General features: G+C 40.4%; 1 protein-coding gene across 1 annotated transcript in view; it reads left to right on the forward strand.

Annotated features, from left to right (window-relative positions):
- foxp2 (forkhead box P2) overlaps positions 1–26,937 on the forward strand; it is a 110,829-nt gene that overhangs the window by 3,504 nt on the left and 80,388 nt on the right. Inside the window, exons 2-3 of the mRNA XM_036577490.1 lie at positions 4,815–4,879; positions 5,331–5,395. The gene's annotated coding sequence lies outside the window, so the exon portion shown is untranslated. The remainder of the gene's footprint in view (positions 1–4,814; positions 4,880–5,330; positions 5,396–26,937) is intronic.

Genomic DNA, 26,937 nt, shown 5'->3' on the forward strand with positions numbered 1-26,937 from the left:
GAATGAAAGATCGGGCGGAGGGGTGTCATTTGTAGTAAACGGCAAGGTCACAAGCGCTCAGATCACACTCGCCCCTGGCCTGACTGTATAGTAAACAGTGAACTGCATCAGGGAAGACAAGAGAACAGGACAGGCTGTGACCTTTTTTGTTGTGCTTATTGACATTGTTTCATTTGGTATAGCAGTTAAGTGTGTTGCTTTTTGGCCTAGTTAATGCGTTTAAGTAAGTACATTTTAAATAATTATATTAGGCCAGCTGGAAATGTACCATTAATAAGCGAAATGTCTCGCATTTAAATAATCAGTAAGCATCATTACACAGTATAAATCCTGAATACACTTTGTATAATTTTCATAATCAAAACAGTACAGCCAAATGGCGACCTTCTAACTGGAATCTCCGAGGACAGTGCTGTTAGGAAAAGGGAAAAATCTGTTTATTTGAAAATGTTACAAAAAAAAAAAAAACGTAGGATTTGTGATGTTAACATCTCCTGACAGGCGTATTAGGCTGCAGAAAGAGCATCGGGCTTGGGGCTGGGGGCATATGGTGCTGCCTTCTGCTGGCATAGCTCTAGAACAAGTTGCAACACTCTGGCAGGGTCACGACTGTCTCAGGTTTGTTCCTCCTGCCTCCCTCTAAATAAAAACAGGGCAGAAAACAAGCACTTTAATGTTGCCTTTGTCTTACAGAAGGGCACAGCAAATGTTTTCTGTTTGACTCCTTGGCCTCAATTTTTTTTTCTCTCTCTCATTCTCTCTCTGAAAATCAGAGCACATAGCTGTGTTGTCACATCTCTGGTGGGATATATTTTTTATGCTTTTCTGAGTTAAATGAATGACCACCATATCATTTGTTGTTGAAGAAAGGACCAAGATCAGTTTCTTTTTAGTCTTTATAGTCAAAACTTTATAGTCAAAAAACACATTCTAATATCATGCACTAATGTTATTTTATAAAAATCTTGAAATTTGTGATTTGTTTCTAGTTGTTCCTTACAACACTGATGCTAACTAGCTGAACATTGCCCTCCTCAGAATGATCGCAGCAACTGCTTTGCAGTGTGTGATTTTTAATTCCTCTAGAAAACTGCATCCCCTGCTCTGCACAGACTGACAGTATGCACTTAGGGGCATGCAGGAATGCGTTGTGAATAACACAGGAGCCATTGTTTTGTTTTCTGCACAGGGATGTCTTCAGTTGGCAATGTGCTGTGGTTGGAGATGCAGGCTGTGCAGAAGGTTAATTATACTCTGAGTGTGTACCTGAGAGGCTTTTGTCTTTGATAGGGCCACTTGCAGCATATGGCCACAGCAATACAATGGTTTATTTTTATGATATTTGATGAGTAGTTTTTAATTTAGATTGTCACTCCTGGCAACCAGCAGGGCAGATGGTGCAGACTTGAATGCCCATCAGAGCCTAAATACCCTCTAGGCAGCTGTTGCTAATAAACTTTTTTTCTGTTTTTTTGCTGTTTTTTTCCCTCTGTGCGCTTTAGGTCAAGAGGAGTCAAACCTGTTACAACACCTGTTTCTGCATATGTAAATCTGTTGTTTTGTCATTTCATTAAACAAGAAAAAAGGCAACGGTCCCTCGTGGTTGCAAATGCGACTGGCACAGAGCCCACTTGGCACCATGCAGGCAGAGAGGAAGAGCGAGAGAGAGAGAGAGAGACAGAGAAAGGGGAGGGCTGAGAGACGGTGAAAAGACAACAGTGGTTTGTGTGGCACGACCACAGAGCCACTGGATGAAGCTTAATGCCATTTTCTAAAGGGCCGCCTGTACTTTGTGGAGTGAAAAGGGCCTGTTTCCTGCAACTGCACAAGAAAGGGTCCAAGAACGGGATACAATTCCTCTGTTTTTCTTTTCTTGTTCTCTATGGAGGGGTCTTTGCGGGGGGGTGGTCTGAAACAGGGTATGCCCAGAAGCCGGTGCTTGGCACACGAGTGCTTGCCACGCGTTGCACACCTCATCCCCCCTGTGCCCCCTCCACTCCCCTTATTGCCCTCTCATCATCTGGTGGGCTCCCATGGCCCTGCTCCAGGCCACATGTGCCAGCCCTACATCTGCTCTGCCTCTGGGGCTAATTGCTCCCCACTAAACTGGCTGCATATAGGCTCTTAACCCGCTCCAGAGTCCAATAACATCAGAGATATCTTCAAACACTCACACTTCTTCTCGCCCCCACCCGCTCCCTCCGCCTCCGTAAGTTGTGGGATTTGAGTTGTAATCCTGTCTGTGTACGCAGGATGCAACAAATATGGCGTGAAATTAGAGGTTATTCCCCAAATATTACACCCAAGCTTTGAAGATTACCGTCATTATTGTGGCACCTCCATGAGAATCGTGCTTCGCCTGAACTCTTGTGTCCTTGCGCACTGTACACGCACCCACATAATGCTCTCCTTGTGATTACTCGACACACACATATGTCAAGATGTCCATGTCTGCCATGGTGGCAGGCTGGGTTTTATTACTTACAGGCAGCAGTCCTGCCTTCAGGCCTGATTCACTATACTCTCCAGCACACGCTGCGCTACCTGAGTGTTTTTTTATTCCACCGCTAATGTGCGATGGAGAGGTGTGATGGAAAAGAGGCTGTGCTTGGCTTGGCCAGGCCCATGTGGGGCTTCAATGAGGGTCCCTGCAGGACGTTAATCTCCCTGGGCCACGGAGGTATCCTGCCTCTATTTACCTCCTCTGATTTAGCGTCTCTCCCTCTCCCTGTGCCGCTTTGGAGCGCCACACACCCCTCTCTGATATGGAAGTTCATTAGGGATGTGCCTTTGATGGGCCGGCTTTTCATGTGACGGCGCTCTCAAATACCTTGATGTAGAAGCTTAAAAAGCCATTGTGCTGTAAGCCCTCCTTTTGATGCGTCTTATTTAGATCTGCATAGTAAATCAAGGAGAGTAAATAACGAGGCAGCAGATGGAAGCAAGGAGATAAGAACCAGGCGAACAATCGCATTTGTATTTTGTTATGATGTTGACAGCAGCTAAAATTCACTAATCTAGCTCCACTGATCTGCATTTCAAAGAAATCTCATTTAGCAGTGGGAAGGATAAAGTTCTTTTCATTGTGCTCTTTTTTATTGCATTCTTTGCTAATTTATCTGGTGCAGATTTAACGTTGGGCTGGGTGCAAGCGGCATGCATGTTGCAAAGGGGGTCTTAAATACTCTGAAAGCGGTAACGTCTAGACTGTGAACCGGGGGTAATTACACGTCCAGTGATGAATAGAAGGAGTTTGAAGACCCATCTTTGTTCGGAGGCCTTGAATTGCTTGACTAACACAGATAAGGGGCATTTGGCCTCTGTCAAAAAATATTGCGGCGACTTTCCCTGTAATACGGGAATGGTATTTACTTTAAAGATAAAAATTATTGTGTACAGTAATCTGACTTGTTAGCATAATGTCTTCTTTCGTCCTCACAGCCCGGTATGGGGCTGTGAAGGTATTCCTGCCCCTGATTTGAAATAGTTTATCTTGACTTAGTGCGGCGCTTCATGTAAATATCAGACATTGGCATTATTAGAGCCTATGAATGGCTGATGGAGTGTGTATATATAATTTGATAGTATTTAGAGAACGCTTTGTATGGAGAATAGAAAGCGCTACGGCATTGTGTAAACCCTTGATGCGGAGGTCACGCAGACTAATAGCATTGGTATTGCATTGCTGTGATTTAAATTGTGAGTTTTCACAGTCCAGGGGTGTTGCGGTATTAAAGTAAACTCAGAGGCCATTTAAAATGAATGGAACATTAACAAAAAATAATGTTTTGCCAGGATAATTATGTGGTGAGTTCATGTTATATTGCATTTCATTTTCAGTGTTTATTTACACAAAAAAGGGCTGAACAGTTTGAAATCTAATTTTCATAATAAGTCTTTGATTCAAATGTTGACTGAGCAAGTAGGCTTAAATATACACCAAGCGCCACACTGTTTGAGGGAAGAAACTGAGCATTAGTGCATTAGTGGTTCTGAAAAAGATACTGCAAGCACAAACATTAATAATAATAAACACTTTTAAGCGTGTGGAGGTAAAAACAGTGCAGTCTTATCAGCCTTGTCCTGATGGCTGGGCTGATAAAACAGTTCACACTCTTTCCTTAATGCTCAGTAGCCGAGGTCTTTGCAACACCTCCCTGAACTCAGGCAGTAAACGTAATGGCACTTGGCAGTTTTTGTTTGCAGCAATGCTCTCCCGCCCCTTTGTACAGTTCAGGGAGCACATTCCACAGGATCCAGCAGTTGCTAGTTGCCTACAGGGGTCATTGGAATTCTGAGAGGAAAAAAAATCACAGGAGTATCCAGGCCACTTGGTTGAGAAAGTGTGTGTGTGTGTGTCTGTTCTATGCCAGCAAGTTCATGTGTGAAATGTTTCTAACAAAAGACAGTCATATGCTGCAACACGCGAGTTTTTTTGAACTATTATGAGCTGATCTGTGCACGCAGATATCTGTTAGTGTCAGCAAAAATGAGAGCACTTAGTGAAAAGTTTGCCTTATGCATGCACGGTTGCTTTTTGAGAGGCACAGTAGGCTCTTTTTAGGGCAAAACATTTTTCTTCTCTCCTTCACTTGTAGCTTAGATTATTATTCAAAATCTGATACATTTGAATCTAGGCCTCGGGTAAAGGAACACTCAACACTCATATAATCATATGTTCTTCGAGATGTATATTTCTGTGTAAAAATGTCTGTATAAAGTTTTTGCTTCTGTTTTAAAGTAGACAAATCACTGAAGCAGTCTTGCAATAGAAGCAGCTTTGAGTGAGTGATATTTGATGTCTTGTTTGACAGATCCTTTGCATACCTGGACTCGCCCCTCAAAAGAAGGACATCGGCTGAACGTTTTTCCCCTCAGGGTAAGTTTGCGAAGCACAGTTTCTATTGTTCTTCTGTGAGGGCTTTCATCTTTTTGGCAGATATGTTTTTTCTTTAAAGAAATGAGTGAAAGACAGTTTAAAGACATCAGACCAGACTGGCATATAGCAAATGATCTTCTATCAAATTACTGTTTTATTTGCTACCTTGATGTTTCAATGACGCCCTTTGTTTTAATTCCCTTTTCTTTGGAGTACCATCTGAGCTAAATGATAAAAACAGAAATCTATAAATCTATAGCGTCTGATGTGTTTTTGTTTCATTTAAGATTTTTTCCAAGTATTACTTACTAAAGTCATAGACTATCAGTTGTTGCTATGTTGCTAACAAGACTGCAAAAAAGCAGGGAAAAAGTATGGAAACAGTTCAGTGGATTAGGCAAAATGTTAACATGTTCATATGTGAATTTCCATTCTCATTTTTCTCATTCAGGATGAGATCTGGTATGGCAGTTGCACACTGCATAGCCCGAGCACTCTGAAGCCAAGGCAGAAGTGGTGAGTAAATGCACTCTTTAAAGTGGTCATTTGCATGTCCCATCGTCTTGTCTCAGTCATAATCGAGATGCATTCTCGAAAGTCTGTCCCATTAAATATTCCATCAACTACAGCCAGAGAGTAACTCTAATGACGTGTAGTAGAGAAAACGAAAAGATTCTGCACGCATCTTCATTCTTAGAAGGCCCTTCCATCGCTCTTTCCTAAATTCCTAAAACTCTCAGAACAGTAAGTGCCCACCACTCACTCTGGAAGTGTTTAATGTTAATGACAAAATGAGCTCATTCAATTGTACATAGTGTCTGAGAGCAGCCGCAGCGGGTCCTCTGGCCCTCTCTCACAGGCTTCAGTAACGGCAGCAGTTTGTCACCAAGTCAGTGCAGAAGAAGTGCGAGGAATTTCCTCACCCACTGATTATGTGACAGCAGTGGCGGAGTTTGTCATTAGCAATATAGCCCCCTACAGAGAAGGCATAGATGCCGTCATACAGACATTGCCAGACACTGAACTACAGTCGTGTTGGAGAGAAAAAAAGAGAAACTCTTGCTCACATGCTAGCTGGGTGATGTGGTGTCACGTAGAAATTCAGTCACGGTAAAGGAAAACAGAAGATCATTTGGGATTTTTAAATAGTCTTGAAATGGCTTGATGAGCATTATTAAATTCCAAATGTTGACATATTCCTGTTGAAACAGGAAATCCAGGCAGAACATGAAGAGTTTGTAGCCTGAAGCGTTCAGTATACGTCAAACTCTGGCGCGTGTAAACACTTTACCATAACTGGTTAGTTTGGAACTTACTGCAAACTTGTTCACATATGAAAGCATTCAGTGGTTGGGAAAGGAAGCAGCATACAGACCAGACAGTTAGTACAAACCAAAGACACACTTACAAAACATGATTTACTGCTTGCTATTGCAAACTGGTAGTGCACAGAAGCTATTAATAGTCAGATGTATTTAGGTAACAGGTTATCTTTCAAGACAGTATTTAACAGGACACATCATTGTTTTTCCCATTTTTGAGGAAGTGACAGGTTGTGTATTTAAATCTGTTGGGAAAAATAGCAGTTTTTACATACACTAAAAGCTCCAAAACCCATTTTGAGTTCATGACGGCTTTAGGAAGTATGCATGAATATTTTTGATTGCATCTCAAAGTGCAAAGTTCATATTGACATGTAACAGTTATATTTTCTTGACTTGACAGGTGTTATTCCCAGAAGACATAATACTTTACTAATAAGTTATATTTTACAAAAGGTACAAAAAAACAAAAACATTTTAAGCTAATGTTAGCGTTTACGTACACTTTAAAATGCAAGATTTAGAGAGAATAGTTATTTCAGAATAGTTATTCCTTAGTGTCTAATTTCATGCGGTAGAAGCTCTTCCTATTAAGTCATACCTCCATGTTCATGATCAGCGTTTCTGTAGTTAGTAGAGCTAAGTTCTGCTGGGAGTTTGTTTTCTCCTCTCACAAAGTTCCAACCAGTGATAATGGGCAGCTTGATTAAACCAGTCCAGTGGATTTTTATACTGGAAAAGCCTCTATTCGTGTGGCTATCCCACTCCACAGCTCTGCCTCTGCTGAGCTGCAGAAATGATTAAAGTTTGCCGCGAGGTTGGGTGGCTTGGCTGTAGGCCGAAGCTCATATCCCATGAGTCATCGCTTCACAAGACTTAGCAGAACCTCGCTTCCCTCTTCCCACCTTAAAGAGATTTGAATATTAGTTTTTAATTTGTCGAGTATCCAGTTAAATCTTCAAAGATGAACTCTTAAAGCAGATCTGTTCTGGAACAGAACTCTTCTCATCAAGGCAGGGGAAAAAAAGTATAATTGCCCCCCAACTTCACACCATGAATGCACACGCGTCGCGAAATCTGCTGCAATTAAGCATATCTCGCCCCAAGTTTGAAGATGGCAGTTCGGATGGACAGCTTTGCTCATGCTCCCCCTTTAAAAATTGATTTCTTGTTCTGGCAGAGCGCCTGTCATTTCCTTCCCAAATGGCTCTTTGAGAGCTCTTTCCTTCCCCAGCGTGGAGAAGTGTAACCTCCACAGAGCTTTGCTCTGGCCACTTGGAGCGGAGAAGATGGGGGATATCAAAGGCGCTGGGCTCCGTCCCTATTGGCAGGTCTCATTGTGTGGCTGATTTGGGATTGGAGGGTAAGGTGGATGGGATGGGATGGGGATGAAGCTAATCTTTATCCCCCATTAACCCTAGCACCCGGAGTGCTCCTGGGATCAGGTCACTGGTCAATCCCCCTTTCACAGCCACCCAGAATATTTTAAACTTAAGCTTTTTCCATGACAAAAAAGTCCTTGTCATCAAAGGTTCACTTTTTTCCCCCAGCGGTTCAAGGATCTGGCGTTTCTCTCATTCTTAAACTTTCTCCGCTTCATTGTTTTGTCTCCGCTTTAGAACGAAGGAGAGTTTTTTTTTTGGAGCTTGACCAAGTTTCCATATTCCTGTTAAACTAGGTTTGGTTAAGGGCTGATAAAGTCATGCTGTGAGCAAATTGGATCTTAAGTGGCTCCTTGTCTTCCTCTCTCAAAGAGCTTTCGTCAAATATGCTTGTAAAGTGCTTTTTTAAAAGTAAATTCAGGAAACGGGCTTGCTGCATAAAATTGTGTGTACTTTCCGCACGTTTACACTGTCCAGTACTTTGCTTTTAGGGGTACAAAATGTACCTGAACAGTCATCTACCATACAAGGCAGTTTACTGCACATTTCTTCTTAACAGTGTAAATAACTAACTTGCTGGTTACTTGTTAGAAACAGAGAAATGTAGTAATGAAGAGAGGTGCGAGAAAATACAGAACATAGAAGTGGACGGTATGATTATATGTTATGGTTATCATGCTAAATTATGATCTCACATTAGTCTTTTCTGAGTGTTTTATAACTCATGCTGAACATCATAAAAAGGCTGAAAGATATAAATAGATTTAGACCAGTTGTACAAATTCTTTTAAAAATGTGGCACCATTATTTTGCAAACCACAGAAAAACAAAATATTATGATACATCATATACAATGAAAATATCTTCAAGTGTCGTGATGCTACATTTTTGCCCACCGTACTGCCCACCTTTAAGAGAATGAGCAGTTACCATGAGAATAAAGTTACAAAGGAGAGTCTGTGCCTTGCTGCCATCACTCCTGATGGAGGAGACAGACTGACTCAATGAGGTTATTGATCCAGTGGGGAGCTATGCTAATCACCATCCTGAATGGGCTGAGATTCAGTGTCCTTCACTGCGACTTCTAATCCAGCTCCCTCTCTTCTCTTCTTCATTCCTCACCCCCCCCAACATCCCCTTTACACTTCTACTGAGAGCTGCACACCAGACCACAACTCTGTCAATAACTCTGATAGAAGAGCATCAGTCCTGCATTCTTTTTGTCAACGGACGGTATCACATTTCGTGTGTTATTCTTACTCGCCGACTTAATTGGAAAAAGTGTGGGCGCGGAATCCCAAAAGGTGGAATTTTTCCAAGTGCCTGAGATGATTGTGAAATGGGACCCTGTTCCGGCATGACATCAGAGCAGGCTGACACAGTGTTCACCCCATTATTCCAGGTGGGGGGAATTAGGAAGGCGCTTTTCTCGAAGGTGATCATGTCCAATGCATTGGTCTCACGTTGTCTCGCCCTCGCTATGTCGTCTAGCGTTGATTATCCCAGCAGCACTGTAGTCCCCCGTGATCAGCACGGTCATGAGCTGGATCGCTGTCTGCAGCAGACATGGCTACTCTTGCTTTTGTTGTTGAGTTACAGCTTGATTATATTGCTGTATCATTTTGTGCTACTTTTGTAGTTATATATTTCAGTTTAACAACTGCCAGATTACACGCATCGACTGAAGGACTGTGCCAAGAAAATAGTTTAGCCAAACCTAAATTATAATATAAAGCATATCATGTAATAAATACGCTATTAGCTGCAATTGGTTTCTCAGAAACAGTTTTTATCCACTTTGAAGCAACTGAGTCTGAAGGATTTTGGCCTCCTGTGGAGTTGTAAGACTCTTAGATTATATGAATAATTGGCCACAAAGAAGGTTCATATAAATGTAAATTAGATTAAATTAACCCAGTCTCATTTTTTCTTTCCTCACAATTCAGGAGCACAATATATGGCAGCTTTTTTCATATGTGCAATTTTGATGTTTTGTGTAAATAGTTTATAGCACATTATTGTTAGAATAATCAGTCACTTTATTTTATGAAAGTAGCCTTAACTCCTTGAGTTGCTTTGATAGCACTGTTTTGAAATACTTTTTTCCCCGTTTGAGCGCTTAGAGTCAAGTCGCAGTCATTCAGAAGATTTTACTACAAAAGAACAAGCCCACTGCTTTGTTCTCTGTGATCATTTGATCGCGGCTTGAAAAGTGATACAGCGGAAACAGTAGTACTAGAGCTTGGAATTTGGCTTCCCAACCACAAACCACAAGCCTGCACAATGTAACCGCGTCACAGCTACCTGGCTTGATGGAGCGGTGTGAAAGTGTTTGTCTGGGAGACGTTGTTGTCTGCACGGCTGGTCAGAAGCCAGTCTGGAATGTGGACGTGTGGACATGCATGGACTTCTGTGAATGTAGTGTGTTATAATGACATATATCAAACCTTTTAAATCCTCTTCTCTGTTTTCACCATTTGAAACCACCAGCTGATCTTTACAAGATGTAAACATTTCGTGATGAATGGATCAATAGAAAACATGCAAAATTACCTGATATAAAATCTCATTACATTATTGTATCTCTTTTGCATTCACCATTTTGGAGATATGAGGTTTATTTAAGACAGCAATAATATGTGTTTGTGCGAATGTGTTGACAAACTAAGGGAACATTTGAAATGGGGTTTCTGATTACTCTTGTGTGCACCATGAAAGCGGTGCCTCCGGGCCAATTGTGTGGTCACACTAGCTGACTCTGAGGCTCGTGGAGTGATGTTGACTGGAGCAGCCAGAGGGGAGTCATGTGAGAGGACTCCAGTCTGCATAAACATGCCGTTTCAGCAGCACATACAGAGACAGGGTGTCCTCTGGCCCAGCTCACCTGTGAAGACCTGTCCTTTAAAATGCTCTCCCCTCCTCTCTCCCTCTCTCTGTATTTCTTTCTTTCTTTCTCTCTCCATCTCTTTCCTTCTGTCTTCATCAGAGTGACTTGTATTTTCCAAGCTCCACACTTCATGTCATGTAAAAGCTCTTGAGTTGTCTTGGCTCTGCCATCACTCAGTGTCAGGCCCTCACCTGTGTTTTGTTGTACATGAGCTATTCCACACTGTCCAGGGAGTGCATCTCTCTCTCTGTCTCTTTCTCTCTCTCTCTCTCTCTCTCTCTCTCTCTCTCTCTCTGTCCAGGGCCCAACTGATTTGAAACTTTTGTTACTGTGATACCAGTAGTGATTTTAAGGAGCTGAAAACTCTGATAAGCCATAATACATATGATCAAAAATTAAACAGACTTCTGAGTTAAACAGCTCTTTACTGATATGACTCTGATTTGTCAGATGTGAGTGATCAAATATGATTGCCATTTATGAGCTCTTAAATTCTTTGATAAACAGCAGAAACCTTTTGGAGTTGGGGTTTGGCGAAAGCTATGGAGCTAATACTGCAGCTAACTGGCACAATGTTGGATGTTAATAAGATCTTCTATACAAGGTCTTTTCTCCTCATTGGACAGTGTGCCAACAGAAAAAGAAATATATCTTTATTGTTTCTGGACCTAGCTAACATCAGCTAGAGTAGTTAGCATTGTTAGTAAAAAAGCCACACTGCCTTCTTAAGAAAATGTCCTTAGCACTCAGGTTAGCAGATGATAAGTTTGCTACTTAAAAGATATATTAGTTTGAAACTACTAACAACCACTAACTTACAACATACACCAAGTAACTAATTTTCAGTGTTTTATCTCCAGGATTTGTGCAGATACTGCTAAATTTGTGGGGTGTAGATATTGGACAATATTATCGGCCAGCCGATATATCGCTCAGGCCCTACTCCTCAATCTCCCTATCCTCACACTTGGCTTCTTTCTCCAAACCCCATCTCCATCCCTTAATCCACTTTCTCTCTTTCATTCTCCAGCCCCCACTCACTCCTGTCTGAGGCATGGTTCCTTCTGCTGCTCCTCACACACATACACACGCACAAACGCACTCACACACATACACACACGCACGCCTCGGGCTTTAATGCAGACTGACGCCGCTGCCACAGGACTGATTGAAACTCATGTCTCAAAGTTGCTAATGTTCACTGAACCATTTTATTGAAGATAAAGTAAATAAAATAGGTTGCCTTATGAGAGTTCACCGAAATAGACTGGAATGATCTGAAACATACACACACACACAGAAGACAACGCGCAGACCCGACCAGGATTGGCTGATAGAAAGCTGAAGAAGGACTGGGATGAGGCACTTTCTAGAGGTGTGAGTTACAGAGGGAGGGAGCTGTTTTTTATGGCCCAGGAATTTCACAAGTCCAATGTTTTTTGAGAGGTCTCGGAGAAAGCAAACGGTTCGATTTAAAACCCCCTTTTCCAAGGAATGCCAACCATAAATTTACTCAAAGTGTATTGTGCAGTGTCTGAGCGCAGTCATACTTTTCTGGTGATGTAATTCTGGCCGTTTTTTGTTGTAAAAAAAATTGTTTTCACCAACATGACGCATCAAATGTACTGTAACTTCCTTTCTTTTTGAGTGAAAGAGTGAAAAGTTAGCATACACAGTGTGGAACTCCGTGTTAATTGCTTTGATGGTCTGCAGGAAGCCACGCGCACAGATCATAGAGCAACGTTTCCTCATTCATGCTTTTGTTCCTCATACAGATGACTTAAAAGCATTGGGCCATCAGTTTGAGTGCGTTTACTCTGAATCAATGCAGCAGCCTTAGATTTTTGGAAGTTGAAGCGGTCTGCATTAGATAAGCGCTATGTTAATTTTTAAGCCTTTGAAACCACTCCATTTTCCATAGATTTACATTCATGCAAATTTGAATGTAAAACCATTTTCCTCTGGAGTTTTCTCCACTGGAGGGAAGGAGCGTATTCAGATTTGGATGTGATTTCCTTTGGGCTGAGGAGTAGTATAGGTGACACAGTAATACATTACTATTGTACTCAATAATAAATATTCTACCAGCTCCTCCTCAGTCTGCTGGCCCTGAATGCTCTTGTGCTGCGCGTGTATTGTGGAGAGCGCTAGGTCATTCTGAATTCACTCTCTCCTCCTTTTGTCAAACATTTCAGTGCTTTGATAGTTTTCTCATTTATTTAGTGAATAGTGGAAGGGGGGAAGAAAGAGAGAGTTTTTACATTATGTAAATGATGGAACGGTTCTTATAATCTCTCACATATTCATCATGTCATTGGACCGAGTGATACTGGCCTCCATTTTGCCATTGTTTGGATTTCTATCCTCTTTTCTCTTCTGCTCAATGCCTTTACCAGGATTTAATCCAGCCCACCTTCGCCATGACAGTGTTTACTAGCTATCATTCAATAAGCACTTGACTGGCTCAGTGTTCGCCTTGACTGCAACCGGTGTAAGAATAAAGGTATTGTGTAGAGATACAAGAATACAGTCATGAGTGGATTTGTGTCTGTATGTGTGCGTGTGTACGCGCCAATACGAACATGCTTGATATGTGACAGGCCGCCAGTATGAACGGTTGATATGTGTGTTCAGGAGATTACACAGGCTGCAGAAATATTGTGACATCTGTATCAGTCTCTAATATTGCTTTTCTTTAATTATAATATGCATTAACCCTTGGAAGATGCAGTTATTTCCAGAGATAAGAAAAGCATGGTGTAGTTGGAAATTAATTATTTCTCTAGATGACTGAAGGAAGTGACGAGTAGTGCTGAAAGCACAGATTCTAATCTTTCCATACTACGCTTGTGTTTGTAAGCTGAAGAGGAGATATTTTGTTATGATTTGGATTTGATGGAGATATTGTTGTGTGTACAGTCTTGTTGTGCAAAAAGAAAAACTATACTTTACATTTTGCCAAGTTATTGTCACTGCTTGACAATAATTCTAGTGGAAAAAAGCTAAAAGTGCAGACTTTGTTGAATGTAAATGAATGTATATTGTCACTGAACAGAATTTGCATAAAAGTACCTTTACAGGAGGAGGAAAAAACATTCTGATGTTTGGATGGAAGTTTATGTAACAAGATTTTACTCCAGTTTGATGGTTCGTTCGTCATTTTGACACAGTGTAAACGGTAGCTTTGTTCTCAAACTATGTAAAAATTAAGATTTTTTTGTGGAGATTCTGACAGATTTAATGTGTAACTTACTATGCGATTAAAAATGTAGATATATAATTACATTTTAACCATATAGCAAATAAAAGTAATGGCTCTTTCTTTTTTTTAAATAAAGACAGTGAAAACAAAGCATATGGAGATGTTTACACCACGTGGCTAAGCCTGGTTCTGTCACTGTGTTAAATGTGTATATGTCCATTGTAAAACACAGACAGGTGTGTATATATATATATATATATATATATATATATGCACGCACACACATACGCTGTATGTACATAGCATTAACCTCTCACGCTTCAGAAGTTGCCTGTCTGCTGAACAACAAACTAAAGCTACTAACACTGGGTAATTATTAGCTTTAAGTAGGGATTAGAATGGAAATGTTGACAGCAAATTGGCTTTTAGCATGTGTTTCATGCACCTGGGTGTGGATCAGAGACAGTAATACACAGAGGCTCCAACATACCACACACACACTGAAATCCAGGGACACACAACACTCTCTGTTTCTCTCTGGCTGAACCCTTTCTTTGTGAAACCATGCATATGCCGACTAATGAGCTTTCTAAATATATAATTTACCCACTTTTCCACAAAGATGAGGTGTTTGTCTGGCTTTTTTTCCCTCCTCAAATTGTTTTCCTTTCATTGCCTTGACAGCGGAGAGGATTAGCGCTGTAGCCGCTAACAACCATCAACGTGTTTTTACTGTTGTCACGTAGTGTTTTTTTCTCTGTCTCTCCCCCCAACTGTCTCTCGCTCTCTCTCTGCATGCACCATGTTAAAATGAAAAACAATCACTTTGACCTCCAATGGCCCTTTTTGACATACAGTCAGTTAAATGGTTTGTAAGACGTTTAATTACCAAATGGTATAATCGTTCTTCATCTCATGATTAGATGTATAATATTAAGTGAATCGCCTCCCTTGAGTACAGTGTTTCACAGATCAATAGATTTAGAGCTGGGAGGGGGTTCTTCTGGGCCTTAAAATGAACAGGAAATCTCCCCGTGATGCTCAGTGGCACAGCAGTTCCTCATTTATATATAATTAGCTTTTATATGTTTAATTAAATGCAAATTCTAATTCTTTGTATAGGAGCAATATGGAGTCTGATTGCTGGTGGTCATTCCACAGATTTTATATAATGGTTTTTAAATGTTCATGCTTTTATTTAAATCATGCATGCATTGCATATTTACAAATGTCTCTCAGTTGTTTTGCCTGCCACTATTTTTGTGAAGATTTTAGCTGATCAGAGCAGGGTAAGCCTGTTACCACTATTATATAATCGCCTGATCGCAATTATTTGATCTGGGCATAATTTTTTAAGCTGACTTATTTTCCACAGTTGTTAGCTCTCAGAGTCACATGTTTACATTGCAATAAACAGAATGTGAATGCGTTTTTATCCATTGAATTGAGGCAAAGATATGTACGTAAAAGAAAGCAGGAAATGTATTTATTAAAACACATTATGGGCCAACGAAAGTTCCAACGTCTGGCTGCTGTTGTAGCACCTTTAGAGGGCAGTGGTGAGTAATGTGTGTTTATCTGATGTTTCTTAACACATGTAGAGGGCAGTGATGAGTAATGTTTGTTTATTTGAGCTCGAGTTGTGTCTGTTGTCAGTCAGTTACCTACTGAGTATCAACAACAAAGAAGCAAGATGGCTAATCAGCCAATTTGACCAATTTAGGCATGTGCTGTAGTTGCAGACAGTTAACAAAAAAGGACAATTAAATTGTAAATCACGATTATTTATATGGCAATTAATCATCAGCTAAAACGTTGTGAAAGTGATAGTCCTAGGGCTGGGTATCAAAATTAAAGGCTTTAATGGTACTGACTGAAGTACTTCAATATTACAGAGAGTTGCAAAATTCTGTGTCGTTCACTATCAAATTTCAGTACTTAAGTAGCCAGTGTTATCAGCCCGAGTGAGCCAGTAAGCGTACTTTGTTCTACATGCTGGTCGTTAGCATCACTGCTTCTTGCAGTCTGTTGCGGTTGGTAAATATACCCATTCTAGCACCTTTGGTTTGTAATTTAGAAGAATATATCGAATTAAGTGTCATTCAGACATAGGAATTGAAGTCAGTGGTAGGTCTTTGTATCTAAAAATTTGGAATGATATCCAACTCTAGTTGCTAATAATAGACACTTACTTGAATTATTATTTCTCGTGATGGTGGGTGTCATTAATAAACTATTGTACTGTAACCTACTGTAACCTACTAATATGCACACTTTATTTGAGAGCTTGTCACAGTTTCCCTTAATCTTCAGTCAGCACTGGAAACGTTGGGCATTGTTTTCTTTTGTTATTTTTTGTAGTTGAAAGTAAATTTTGAACTGTGTGCTTGTTGGAGATCAGGTCTAAGATGAGGAAATGAGCTCGTAGCACTTGAGGAATGCTCAGAAACATCACATGATGGCACTGTTTCCTTTTTTCTTCACCCAGCCCCCACGGCTGCAGCAACAGGGTATGTTTTATGTAGGCTGAGTGCACTTGAAAAGGCAGGAACTTCAAGAGTGCCAGAGGCTCCTCAACCCATGTCCCAGGGCAAGCGCCTCTAAATGCACCCAGCGTGGAAGCATGATGCTGGGCACAGAAGGCTCAAAACCACAGCTCACCCACTACCTCCAGCCCATTATAGTGCCTGTGAGGGGTCAAAGACTAAAGGCAGCACTAGGAGATTGCTGTGAAATCAGTTTTCTGCCGTAGTTTGTTATGTTTATTTAAAGCAGTCCTTTTTTGTCTGTTTTGTCATGCTTTATGGGTTTCTGCATAATTGTTTTCTTTTCGTTTGTAGTTGTAAAAAGCGTGTCAACAGTTTTTGAGGCCAGAATTGTATTTTATTTGAGGAAATGTGTGATGCCTTAGGGTGTTTATTCAGATTACATTTGTTTTGACTGATGACAGCAGATAATTGTTTTTCTGCCAGTGAATTATGCATAATCAGAACATACAGTATCAGCGAAGCACATAGTGTATATTGTAAGTACACTGCTGAAGTAGGCAAAAACTCTGGTGTAGCGCCATATTACTCCTCAGCCCAGTCCGTCTTAGAATTCCACTGTTAATTTTCTGCACACATTTCCTACAACAGGAATTCTGTGGTTATTCACCCGGTTAAATTAATTAAATCAGATTCCTCTGATGCTGCCAGGCGTTCTGATGATAATTGCATCAACACGCCGAAGCATAATAGGGCTGAAAGTGTTTCTAAGGTGACAGTTCATTTCAGTCTGAATCCACTGCTCCAGCAGTGAGACTGTGGCAAGAAAAACCACAGTCAGAAGGGCCTGTACTCGCCTGGACTAAATCCATGCACTGTATAATGCAGGAGCAGATTCAATTAAGAAATAGCATTCAGAATCATTTTACTAATAACTACCTGTTTCCAGCATTATTCATGCCAAATGGTGGAGCATTTTATTGTGCGCAGTACATGAACTTAAACAAGTCCAGCTTGCTTTTAACTCAGAGGAAGCTAATGCACATTTCCATTGTAGCTGTACTTTACTGTATGTGAGACAAAACAGCAGTGTGAAAAATTGCCACAGTTATGTTTCAATGCAGCGCTAATCATAAATAAAGGTGGGAGTGTAATTGAGTGGCGTGCATAGGGGAGGCTGAGGAGGGATGAAAAATGGAACACTGTATACTGGTAAATAGATAATCACACAAAAGTAATTGAGGTTTTCAAACCCCAATCTACTCTGCCAGCGTGAGCTCGTTTGCATGTTAATCACGAAAGCGATTTCCTTCATCACAAGGAAGTCCGCACTCTTTCATAACCAGCTTTTAATTGCATTTAAAATGTCACAGAGGTGGAACATGTGTAATTTAGCCATAACTGTGTCCAAATTAATGGCCTCTGCACAGACGTTCCATTCAATAGGCCCAGATGAGTCAGGCAGTTTGGTATTTTTATGATTTTATTTTTTAATTTATTTATTGGAAAGGCAGTAGGCAGTGCCTCACTCATTGTTCACGTCTCCAGCGATGGTGCTGGTATCTGTTTAGAGAATTTATTCAGTGTTAAGCTCAAGACAATGTTTAGTCTGTTCTGCCAAAGGTGCGCACGTACTGTATAGGTTGAAGCTTGCGAAACGTTGAGTAACGATTGTCTGGAAGTTAACAAGGGGGAAATGGAGGAGATTAAAGGAGGGTGAAAAAGTCAACGGACTAGATTTAAAGAATAAAAAAAAAGTTTATTTTCTTTCATCACCAGGTGTTCTCGCACATATAAATTACTGGGATGATGTTTCCATAACACAGCTTAGGGCACTCCAGAGAGCCAAACCTGCAAAACAGACCTATTTAATTTTTCATGGAGGAGGACCATCAGGAGCAATAAGCCAATATTCTTCTTCCCGTTTTCCAGATGCTTTCTCGAGCCCTGCATCTTTCCAAACCCCAGCCCTTACTTTTTTTTTCCCCTTTTTTTCAGGAAAAAAAGCAGTTCTGCCGAGACCCACATGAAAGGGGAGAACTGTTGAAATGTTAATTTTACCATCTGCTGTTGAGGCCTGCTACCTTTGTGTGTATGTGTGTGTGTGCATGTGTGTATGCGATTGTATATGTGCACTTGTGTTTTCTCTCTCCTTAAATTCCCAGTGGTTCTGTTCTGTTTTATGAATGTGCTGGTATTTTGGTTGTTTGAAGTTTTGGATCAGGGAGCTGGAGAGTCTGACTTGGAAGAGCAGAATGCCACGAGGAGTGACACAGCGATTAGCCTGGCATCATAGCCCTGTTAGTGCCTGTCCCTCTCCCACTCCCACCACGCTACCGTCTGTCCCTCACACTTACTGTCTGTTCTATTTCCCAGTCCCTCCCAGACACTTGAGCGCTCCCACACACACTTAGCTCTCCATGCAACTCAGCTAAATCCTCCTTCTTGCTTTATTCAGTTTGACTGTAGATTCAATATCATGATATAGTTTGGACGTATCACAGTATCCGATGATATTCTAGTCTGCATTGACAAAGTTAATGAACCCATGCTTCCTGAGTACTAGCACTGTATGCTAAAAGAAACCTGGCATAGCATGATTTGATTAGACTGTTTTGTTCTTTTTGTTCACAGCTTTCACAGTGCCATTAACATCAATCAGACAGAAACCACTTCTCAGTAAAAGAAACCTAGTACTTACTTACTTTTTATGTATTTTGAAATAATCAAATGATGTACAGTACTGTGCAGACGTCCTAGATCTGAGAAAATTATATGTGAAGTAATTTATTGAAGCAGTAAACATTTGTTTGTTAAAAAAACAGTAATATTAGAATAAATACAAATAAGATATACATTGTGATTTAATGTTCAACCATTTCCAAACCTCTCCTTGAGGAATAGTAGCTTTTACAGTTACCATACAACATCTTCGTCAGCTAATTAGTCCTTCATTAAATTAAATCAGGTGTGCTGCTTATGGAATTTAACAAATCCATGAAGAAGACATGAGAAAAACCTGTGTTCGTCTAACTATATTCTAACCAACATGTTAAATGGCCCATATCCTACATTTTTCTTGTATTTTATCTTTTCCTTTAAGGTTTGTGTGATTTTATGTATCAAAAGTGGTCATAATTCATCTTTACATGACCATTTTCCAACCTCTGACCCTCAGAAAGAAACAGGCCGTTTTGTAACTGCATTTAAGACTGGTATAAGATACATGCGCTGTGTTCTAACTGACTGCCCTGCATTGTGCCTCATTCAGAGGTGAAACACTCCTTAGAGCTTCAATATTAAAGGGCAGGACTAAACTGCTGTAGGCTGAGTAGGTGGATTTATGTAAATGAGTTGGTTCTTCTGACATCACAGATACAGTGGATTCAAAACTGTTTGTGCAGCTTAACTTCCAGGCATGGACTGTATGGATTGCATAGTGACTGGTACGTTTAGAAATGTTTACCTGTTACATATTACTATTACATATCCAAAAAGCAAGGGAGATTAGGTATGCTATGATATTAATAATTTTTAAAAACTAAATAAAAAAAATTGGTTACATTTTATTCTGTTTATGTTTATTTTTATTCATTATAATGTTATATGGTCTATTGACTGGCAAAAACATCCTTACTGCCTAGATAATTATTTTCAAGCAGTTTTTATGGCTGAGTAGGACTTTTGCACAGTATTATACATTGCAATCCACTAAATTTTAAATTTTGTTTTCTATCAATATGGCTAAAACTAAAAATGAATTTCACTGTGTGACACCAATACCGATATAGATGATACCAGTCAGCACTAGCAAAAAAATGAATTTCCTTCTGTATTTAGAGTTCATTGGGTTAACATTCTGTAAAATAGTCCCCTCTTAAAGGTTTTGTGAGTGTTCTTTGCCTCTCCCTCCATTACTCTGTCAACCGGCAATGAAATGTAAGAAATAAACAAACAAATGTAAGAATTGCTGCCAGGACTGTGTTAGAAACTATGATTCTTTCCGAACGATTTTCTCCTCATTCTGGCCCAAGTTGTCACTTTTTTCTGTCCTAAACCACGTTTTATCTGGTCTGCTAGCGAAGCCCTGGCCAAATGGACAGATTCCATTGTGAGATTTGATAGTTGGCAATTAGGCTGAGACATCCTGTAATGCGACTGTGTGCAGAGTTGCAGAGCGTTTGCCTTGGCTGGGATCTGATTGTTTAGTCTGCTCTCATTGTGAACCCGCACTGTTTCTGAGTAGCAGTTGACGGTTGTTTGCAAAGTGCGGGGGGAAATGTGAGAGGCCACTGCTTGCCTCTATTTATTTATTTTTCTCTGTCCTTGGGACTGGAATCTGATTTGTGTTCATGTTGCCCGATTCCTTTGGAGCATATTTATCTTTTGTAAATGCGGCTGCTGAAACGTAGACTTTGCATGACCTCACCGTGCAGCCTGTATTTCATTAATGACCAGCTCTGTGGTTTGGGGAGAAGAATATTTTTCATATGACACCGCCTTGCATTAGTGCAGAGCAGCAGCTGCAGAAAGCCCAAAAGCAGCCAATTTTGTGGCTTTGAAAGGTGTGAAAAGTTCAGCTCCCCATAGCAGGATCCTTGCATTTATAATTTGTGTGTGTGTGAATTTGTGTGTCTTAAATCGGAACTTCCGTAGACTTATAAAAAAGGGACAAAAAAAAAGTCACCTGCTAATGAAACATTTGCCTTTCATTCTTATGGCAGCTTGTCAAGAAAATTTGGAAGATGGCCCATATAACAGTACAGCACACTGACATTCTGCTTTTTTATGCTGAGTACTTCTGAATATTGTAAACCTAGCTGACATTTAGACAATTACTGCACTGTTAACTCTGAAAAACAATTGCAGAAGAATTACATTTTTATGGCTAAACAAGTTGCTGGACTGACGATTCTCAAATAAAAAGTAACTACATTGCTGTTCCCTCCCACACTAAGTCTTCATGTTTGATTCATTTGAAGTAGTTTTGTTCTTTGTAAATAGTACTTAAATTACTTAGCGGCTTGCATGCTCAATAACTTCTATATATCCACAAAAGTAAGCCAGAGTGTACTACTGTAGGCATGCCCTGCTACTTGCAGAGTATTGAATGTCCTAAAGGAAAGCCCAGATTTGTCCGGGCCAAACAATAGAACCCTGTTCAGGCCCCTCTCCTGCTGTTCGGCTCTTCTTCTGATGGGGTCCTGTCATGATTACTAAATGCAAGTAGCAAAATCGACATGTTTTTCTAACATGAGATAGATCACGCATATTTCTGCGGTCATCACGGTTATTTATTGTGGGCCTGTTTGTATGCTGGCATTCAGAGTTCCGTTGTTAGTTTAAGGCTTCAGTCGGAGCAGTGGGGAAGATGGAGGCTGGCCATCGAGCCTCAGTGAATCCGAACAAAGGAGGGATTACCTAATAGTCCAGCTATGTATTTGAAGTCGAGTCTTCTGTTTGTTTGGGGAGGTGGATGGTGTATGTGCTTTTAGATGGCCTGGCAGCAGCTGTTGGGCACTTTTAAACTGTCATGAACATCCCTCCTTTTTTTTCCATCACTCTTTCGGGGAAGGCTGAAAAAAAAAGTCTGTGCTGAACTCTTAAGTGGAATAATGAAAAAAAAGTAAGTTGTAGGTGTCTGGTAGTGGGAATAAGCAGTGTAGCCATGGAGTGTGATTGAGTTTGGATGTGAAAATTAAAATCGCCCACGGTTATAACTTTCACAACTTTCTCAGAGGCTGCTCTGGGCTCTAGGGGGATGATCCCTTGCTTGATTCAGATATGTCTGTTATGAAAATGTGCCTGTAATACATGTGTGTGTGCATGCATGTGTACGTGGGTGGCAGAAAATATCAAAACCACCACAAAGCATACAGTTTGGTACCATATAAATGACTACAGTAACTACAAAATAATATCAGCTGAAGGAAAATCTATTAGCTGCATGTCAAAGTAGTAAAAAGAAAGATCCAGAATAATATTACGAATGATGCCTAACTGAAAGATGAGAAGCTTCAACGATCACTTATGACTTTGTTGTGTGTTTTCTATAATCTTTGTAAACTTTTCTCTGTCTAAAGATACCATCTATATGAACTTTGTCAAGGGTGCATTTCAAATGTTCTGCACCCAGAAAAGAATTTCAGTGGCAGTTTCTCTTTCCTTATTTCCCTTATTTTGCTGATAGTTGATGAAAACTTGAGGCTTGACAATCTCATGATTTTGCTTTTCATTCTCAACTCTGGTTCCTACGAGACGTTTTGATTGCTAAGAGGATACATTTAAGTGCATTTACGAAAATGTCTGTAATGCCCTCTTCTTCAAATTTAATCTTCCTTCCAGAGATTTGAAGTAGTTTTCATTTGTCTGTTGTTTGTTTGGTTTTCAAGTGCTTGTTGTTTGAAACAGGATCTGTGTGTTTTTGCGTAAATGCTAGCGCTTTTAAGTCCCACACCTCTTTCTTTTCATTTTTTGCCATAAACAGTTATAATTTCTGCTAGTCCAGGAATTAATGGAAGCCATTTGTGTTGAGGAAAATTTGTACATTCAGTCCTGTTTTCAGTGTCACCACAGACTGCGATTCTGTGCTTAAATTACAGAACATGGACTGCTTTTAAGGTAGTGCGGCAGCAAACTGATAAGTGGTTCATTTCACTTTCTAAACCCTTTTTATTGGAACTGTAATAACTGCTGTATTATAATTTATAATGTATTCCTCCGTTTGCTAATGCCCTTCAATATAGCCGACTGCCGTGGCTAAAATGCGGTCTGAATTTTATTGTGGCTACCTTTTCAAAGACAAATCAATTACATGTTTTTGGTAATGCACCGCAATTCTGCTGTCAATCCGTTTATGGGCGGCCGAATGGATGGACTAGTATGAGTGAGGGAGTAAAGAAGTACATGCACTGTCAGACCCCACAGAATGAAAGTGTTTTTTTGTTTGTGCAGTATGTCATCAGTGGTCCCCAATCAAGACTATGTATTCTATAACCACTGCAGCCTGAACCGGAGGCCTTTGAACCAACGGCAATGCTATTACGGTCATTTCTACCTGATGGAATATGGACTTTTCACCCACTGTCTGACTCGGAATGTCATTAAAGCAATTGTCGCGAAAAGTTTCCCTCCAACTCGACGGTGAAAGAGTTCGTCGCCTCGGCCAAATTGCAGAGCACAAGACTGAAGAAGGATATCGGTGGGGGGAATCTTTGGGAAGTAAAAATTGCCACTTGCATACTGTCTTTGACCGCAGTGCAAAAGCTTAACCACTCCTGAGGAACATGTGCCGTTTAGGAAGATATAAAGGAGTGATTTTATTACCCAGTACATCTCCCCTCAGAAGCGATTTCATTTCTCCTTTCAGACTCCACAGGAGCCTTTATTTGATCTCATATTCCTGAGTTTAACTGCCTCAAACCAGCCAGCCTCAGTTTATTTTCATTTGGAAAACACATTTTCTGTTCACCTCAAGAGGAGGTGAAGGTGGTGGGGAGGGGGGGCTCTGCCAGGCTCTGTATCGAATGTAAATGTCTTCTTTGAGCCACTTTTCACTCTGGATTATTGGATCCCAAACTTCTCATTCCCCTCCCACCAGGACCGGTAAGAGAAGCGTGCGGCTGGCGTCCATGTCCATAGCCTCCCGTTTCTTTCTCCTGTAAGGCCATCACATTCACAGGCAGTGACTGCATTTTACACACTGTGTAACATTCTTTGTGTGGTTTGTGATTGGGGTTGGGAATTAATTTCCATGCGCTCACATTCTCAGTTTAAAACGTCCTTAGTTCTCTAGTTCTCTCCTACAACATGTGTTGGATTTACAGTGTATAGTAATGCAGATTGGTAGTCTAAGTAGATTAATCCAAACTCACAACACTGTTTGCCCAGTTTACACCAGCCAATGCATAAGTAATTCCACTGGGTTAGTAGGGGAGTTGGAAGAGTCCAACCAGTCGGTATTTCTTCGATGGAAAGTTTGCAGCAGTGAGATTCAGCGGTGAGATTCAGAAAGATGTCCCGTCTCAACCAGTTTTACAAGTTTAGGCTTTAGACCTAAGTCTGGAGTATGGCAGCTCGTAATTGTTATTGTCTGACTTAATGCAGGGCAATAAAGCAATCTCAGTTCTTATTGGGATGAACTTTTGCTTCATGACAATGATAAGCTTGGTGTATGAAAGTTTGATCTTTTGTGTGATTTAAGCCAAAACAGTGTTTGCAGCGTATCCGCAACATGTAGGATAAGAATATAGACAGAAGGTCAGCCATTCAGAATGCACATGGCTGGATTACACACCCACTTAGAGCAGTCATGTTGCAAACAACATAGTCAAGAAGTGATACAGGCAGATTGCAATTAAAGATATTTTTGTTTGAGATATTTTTGATAAAGTGGTGCCTTTCTGTTCCTCAGTCTGGTATTAGCAGCAAGGGCTTAAGCTTTGAACAGTTGCTGTATCAGTACACTAGGTGGTGATGTGCACCTTTTACTTGCTAGATCGGAGAAAAAGAAGTCTAGCCATTCAGTAACAACAGCAGGGCAGTTGTTGTTATAACATATTATGTAACATATTATTTTATCTTATTATCATATATATATACAACAAAACCTCATATCTCCAAAATGCTTTACTTAAAAAAAAAATTAAAAAACATACTTTACTTTTAATGTAAGTAAATGGGTCCAGTCATTCTGGCTCTTTTCTTTTGGTCCATCCTTCATGAAATTTACACACAATGTAAAGGGCAACAGGTATTTTCAAATTATGTCAAAAACTGAAAATTGGCAAAAATGGAGATACGAGGTTTTGTTCTGACATTTTTCCTTATGGTTAGTAGTTGAGCATTATCAATTATACAATTATAATAATCATCAATAATTATCATTATTATGGTATTGAAAAATGTATCATACCAGTTAGAGGTGGCTGATATGGCAAAAATGTAGTATCACAATGCTTCAAGAAGTTTGCACAACGCTATGAATTCAGTGATTATATTCAACATTTCACATACTCTTACCCAAAATCCATTTAAACATCCATTTAAACAAGTTATGCCCTCCTTTTTTATGCCTGTTTTTAGGTACTGATATGCACAATGTGCTCAGAAATGCATCATTTGACATATTTGGAATAGTTTATCACAATAATGATAAATATTGTCATATTTCCCAGCCCTAGTACCAGTTGTTTTTCATACCATATTGTAAAGCAGTAGTTTTACTGGTCTCGCAGCTTTCACAGTCACATAGTATTGAGAGAAGCCTTTAGCTACTGATGTTGAGCACATTTATTGCATAGCTATGTAAATGCTGTTTGAAAACACTGCAATTAGATTTGACCCACTTGCACCATCCAGTTCCCTTGGAGTCTGAGATGGCCTTTGCCCCACTGCACAGCAGAAAGTGCGCTGGACTCCTCCCGGGACGAGCTGAGAGTCTATTCCTGCCCGTTTCTCCACACATGCAACACCTATGTCTGCTCTAAGCCCCATCCGATGACAGCACCATGAAAACATTCTGCAGTTTTCAGAGACCGGAACCCCACTCCCCCCTACTCCTCCCTCCCTCTCACTCTCTCTCTCACCCTTTCTCTCTCTCTCTCTTTGGGTAGCCTCCACTGGGCTCAGTTCCATGCAGTGAATTACCTCCAGATGTAATTCCTTTCTCCGCCCTCGCCGAATTAGTGGCTAGTAAAAATTAGGTTTAAATTAGCAGCGGCATGGAGAACGGTTAAGTTTGAAATTTCCATATAATGAGTTTATTATTCTTTGGTAGGATGCCATTTTCCTGAATTAATTTTCTTTCTCTCTTTCTTGCTGTTTAATTTGTGTCTGTTTGAATAGACCTTAACTGCTGAATGGATGAGGTTAATGGTAGTACTGAGCCCTGATGTAATGTGAGAGTGTCCTGGTCTCTCTCTCTCTCTCTTTCTGTCTCTCGCACTCTTTCTCTCTCGCTCTCTCTCCTCCATTGCGTTGAACTTGCACTTAATTCCAATGAATCACATGTCAACTGCGCAAGTATATTATTTCTTGTCACTGATGCTGTCTTGGTCTCTTTTTTTCTTTTCCCTCTCTTTTGTTCTATTTATTTAAGCGTTCTCAGCCAAAATGAATGAGTGTATTTTGAGTCTTTTTTTGTTTTGTTTTTATTTGTCATTGTGCTGAATGTGTCGAGTGGTTGTTATACAGTCCTCATCGCATATCCTTTCATCTGATTACAAGTTTGGCAGCCGTGAGCGTATCAAGTCCTGTCACCTACGTTTTCCCCCAAAGTGAATCTAATACAAATTGCAGCCTTTACAATATGATAATATCTTGTGTGTGAAAAGGGAAGTAGGCTGTCATGCAGCATGCTTTCATCTTGCTCCAATCTGCTGCATAATAGGTAAACTGCTGTGAGGTGTACTTGCTTGTATAAATTTACCCACACAGTCAAGTCTTTGATTTCATCAACTCGCCTAATTCAAATGCGCTTTTGAAGAAACCCACATTTTAAGGGAAGGTGCAGAAGAGCCAATTTAACCTGGAGTGTCTGTCGCGTTCGCCGGGGCTTTCTGTTTGAAGTGGCCGGTCAGCTTGAACTGTCTGACTTCTATCATTTCTATCTCTTTTATTTCTCTGCTGTAATGTATACTTCAATTCTCCCTGCAGCTGCTGGAGTGGTGCAGGTATCATTAAGCACACAAGAGAGAGAGAGAGAGAGAGAAAGAAAGAGAGAGGGTGAGCGCTGCTGAGTGCTGTATGTGACTCCTGCTTGTGCATGTTGATATTCCA

The sequence above is a fragment of the Colossoma macropomum genome, unplaced genomic scaffold, assembly GCF_904425465.1.
Source record: "Colossoma macropomum unplaced genomic scaffold, Colossoma_macropomum, whole genome shotgun sequence".
Lineage (NCBI taxonomy): Eukaryota > Metazoa > Chordata > Actinopteri > Characiformes > Serrasalmidae > Colossoma > Colossoma macropomum.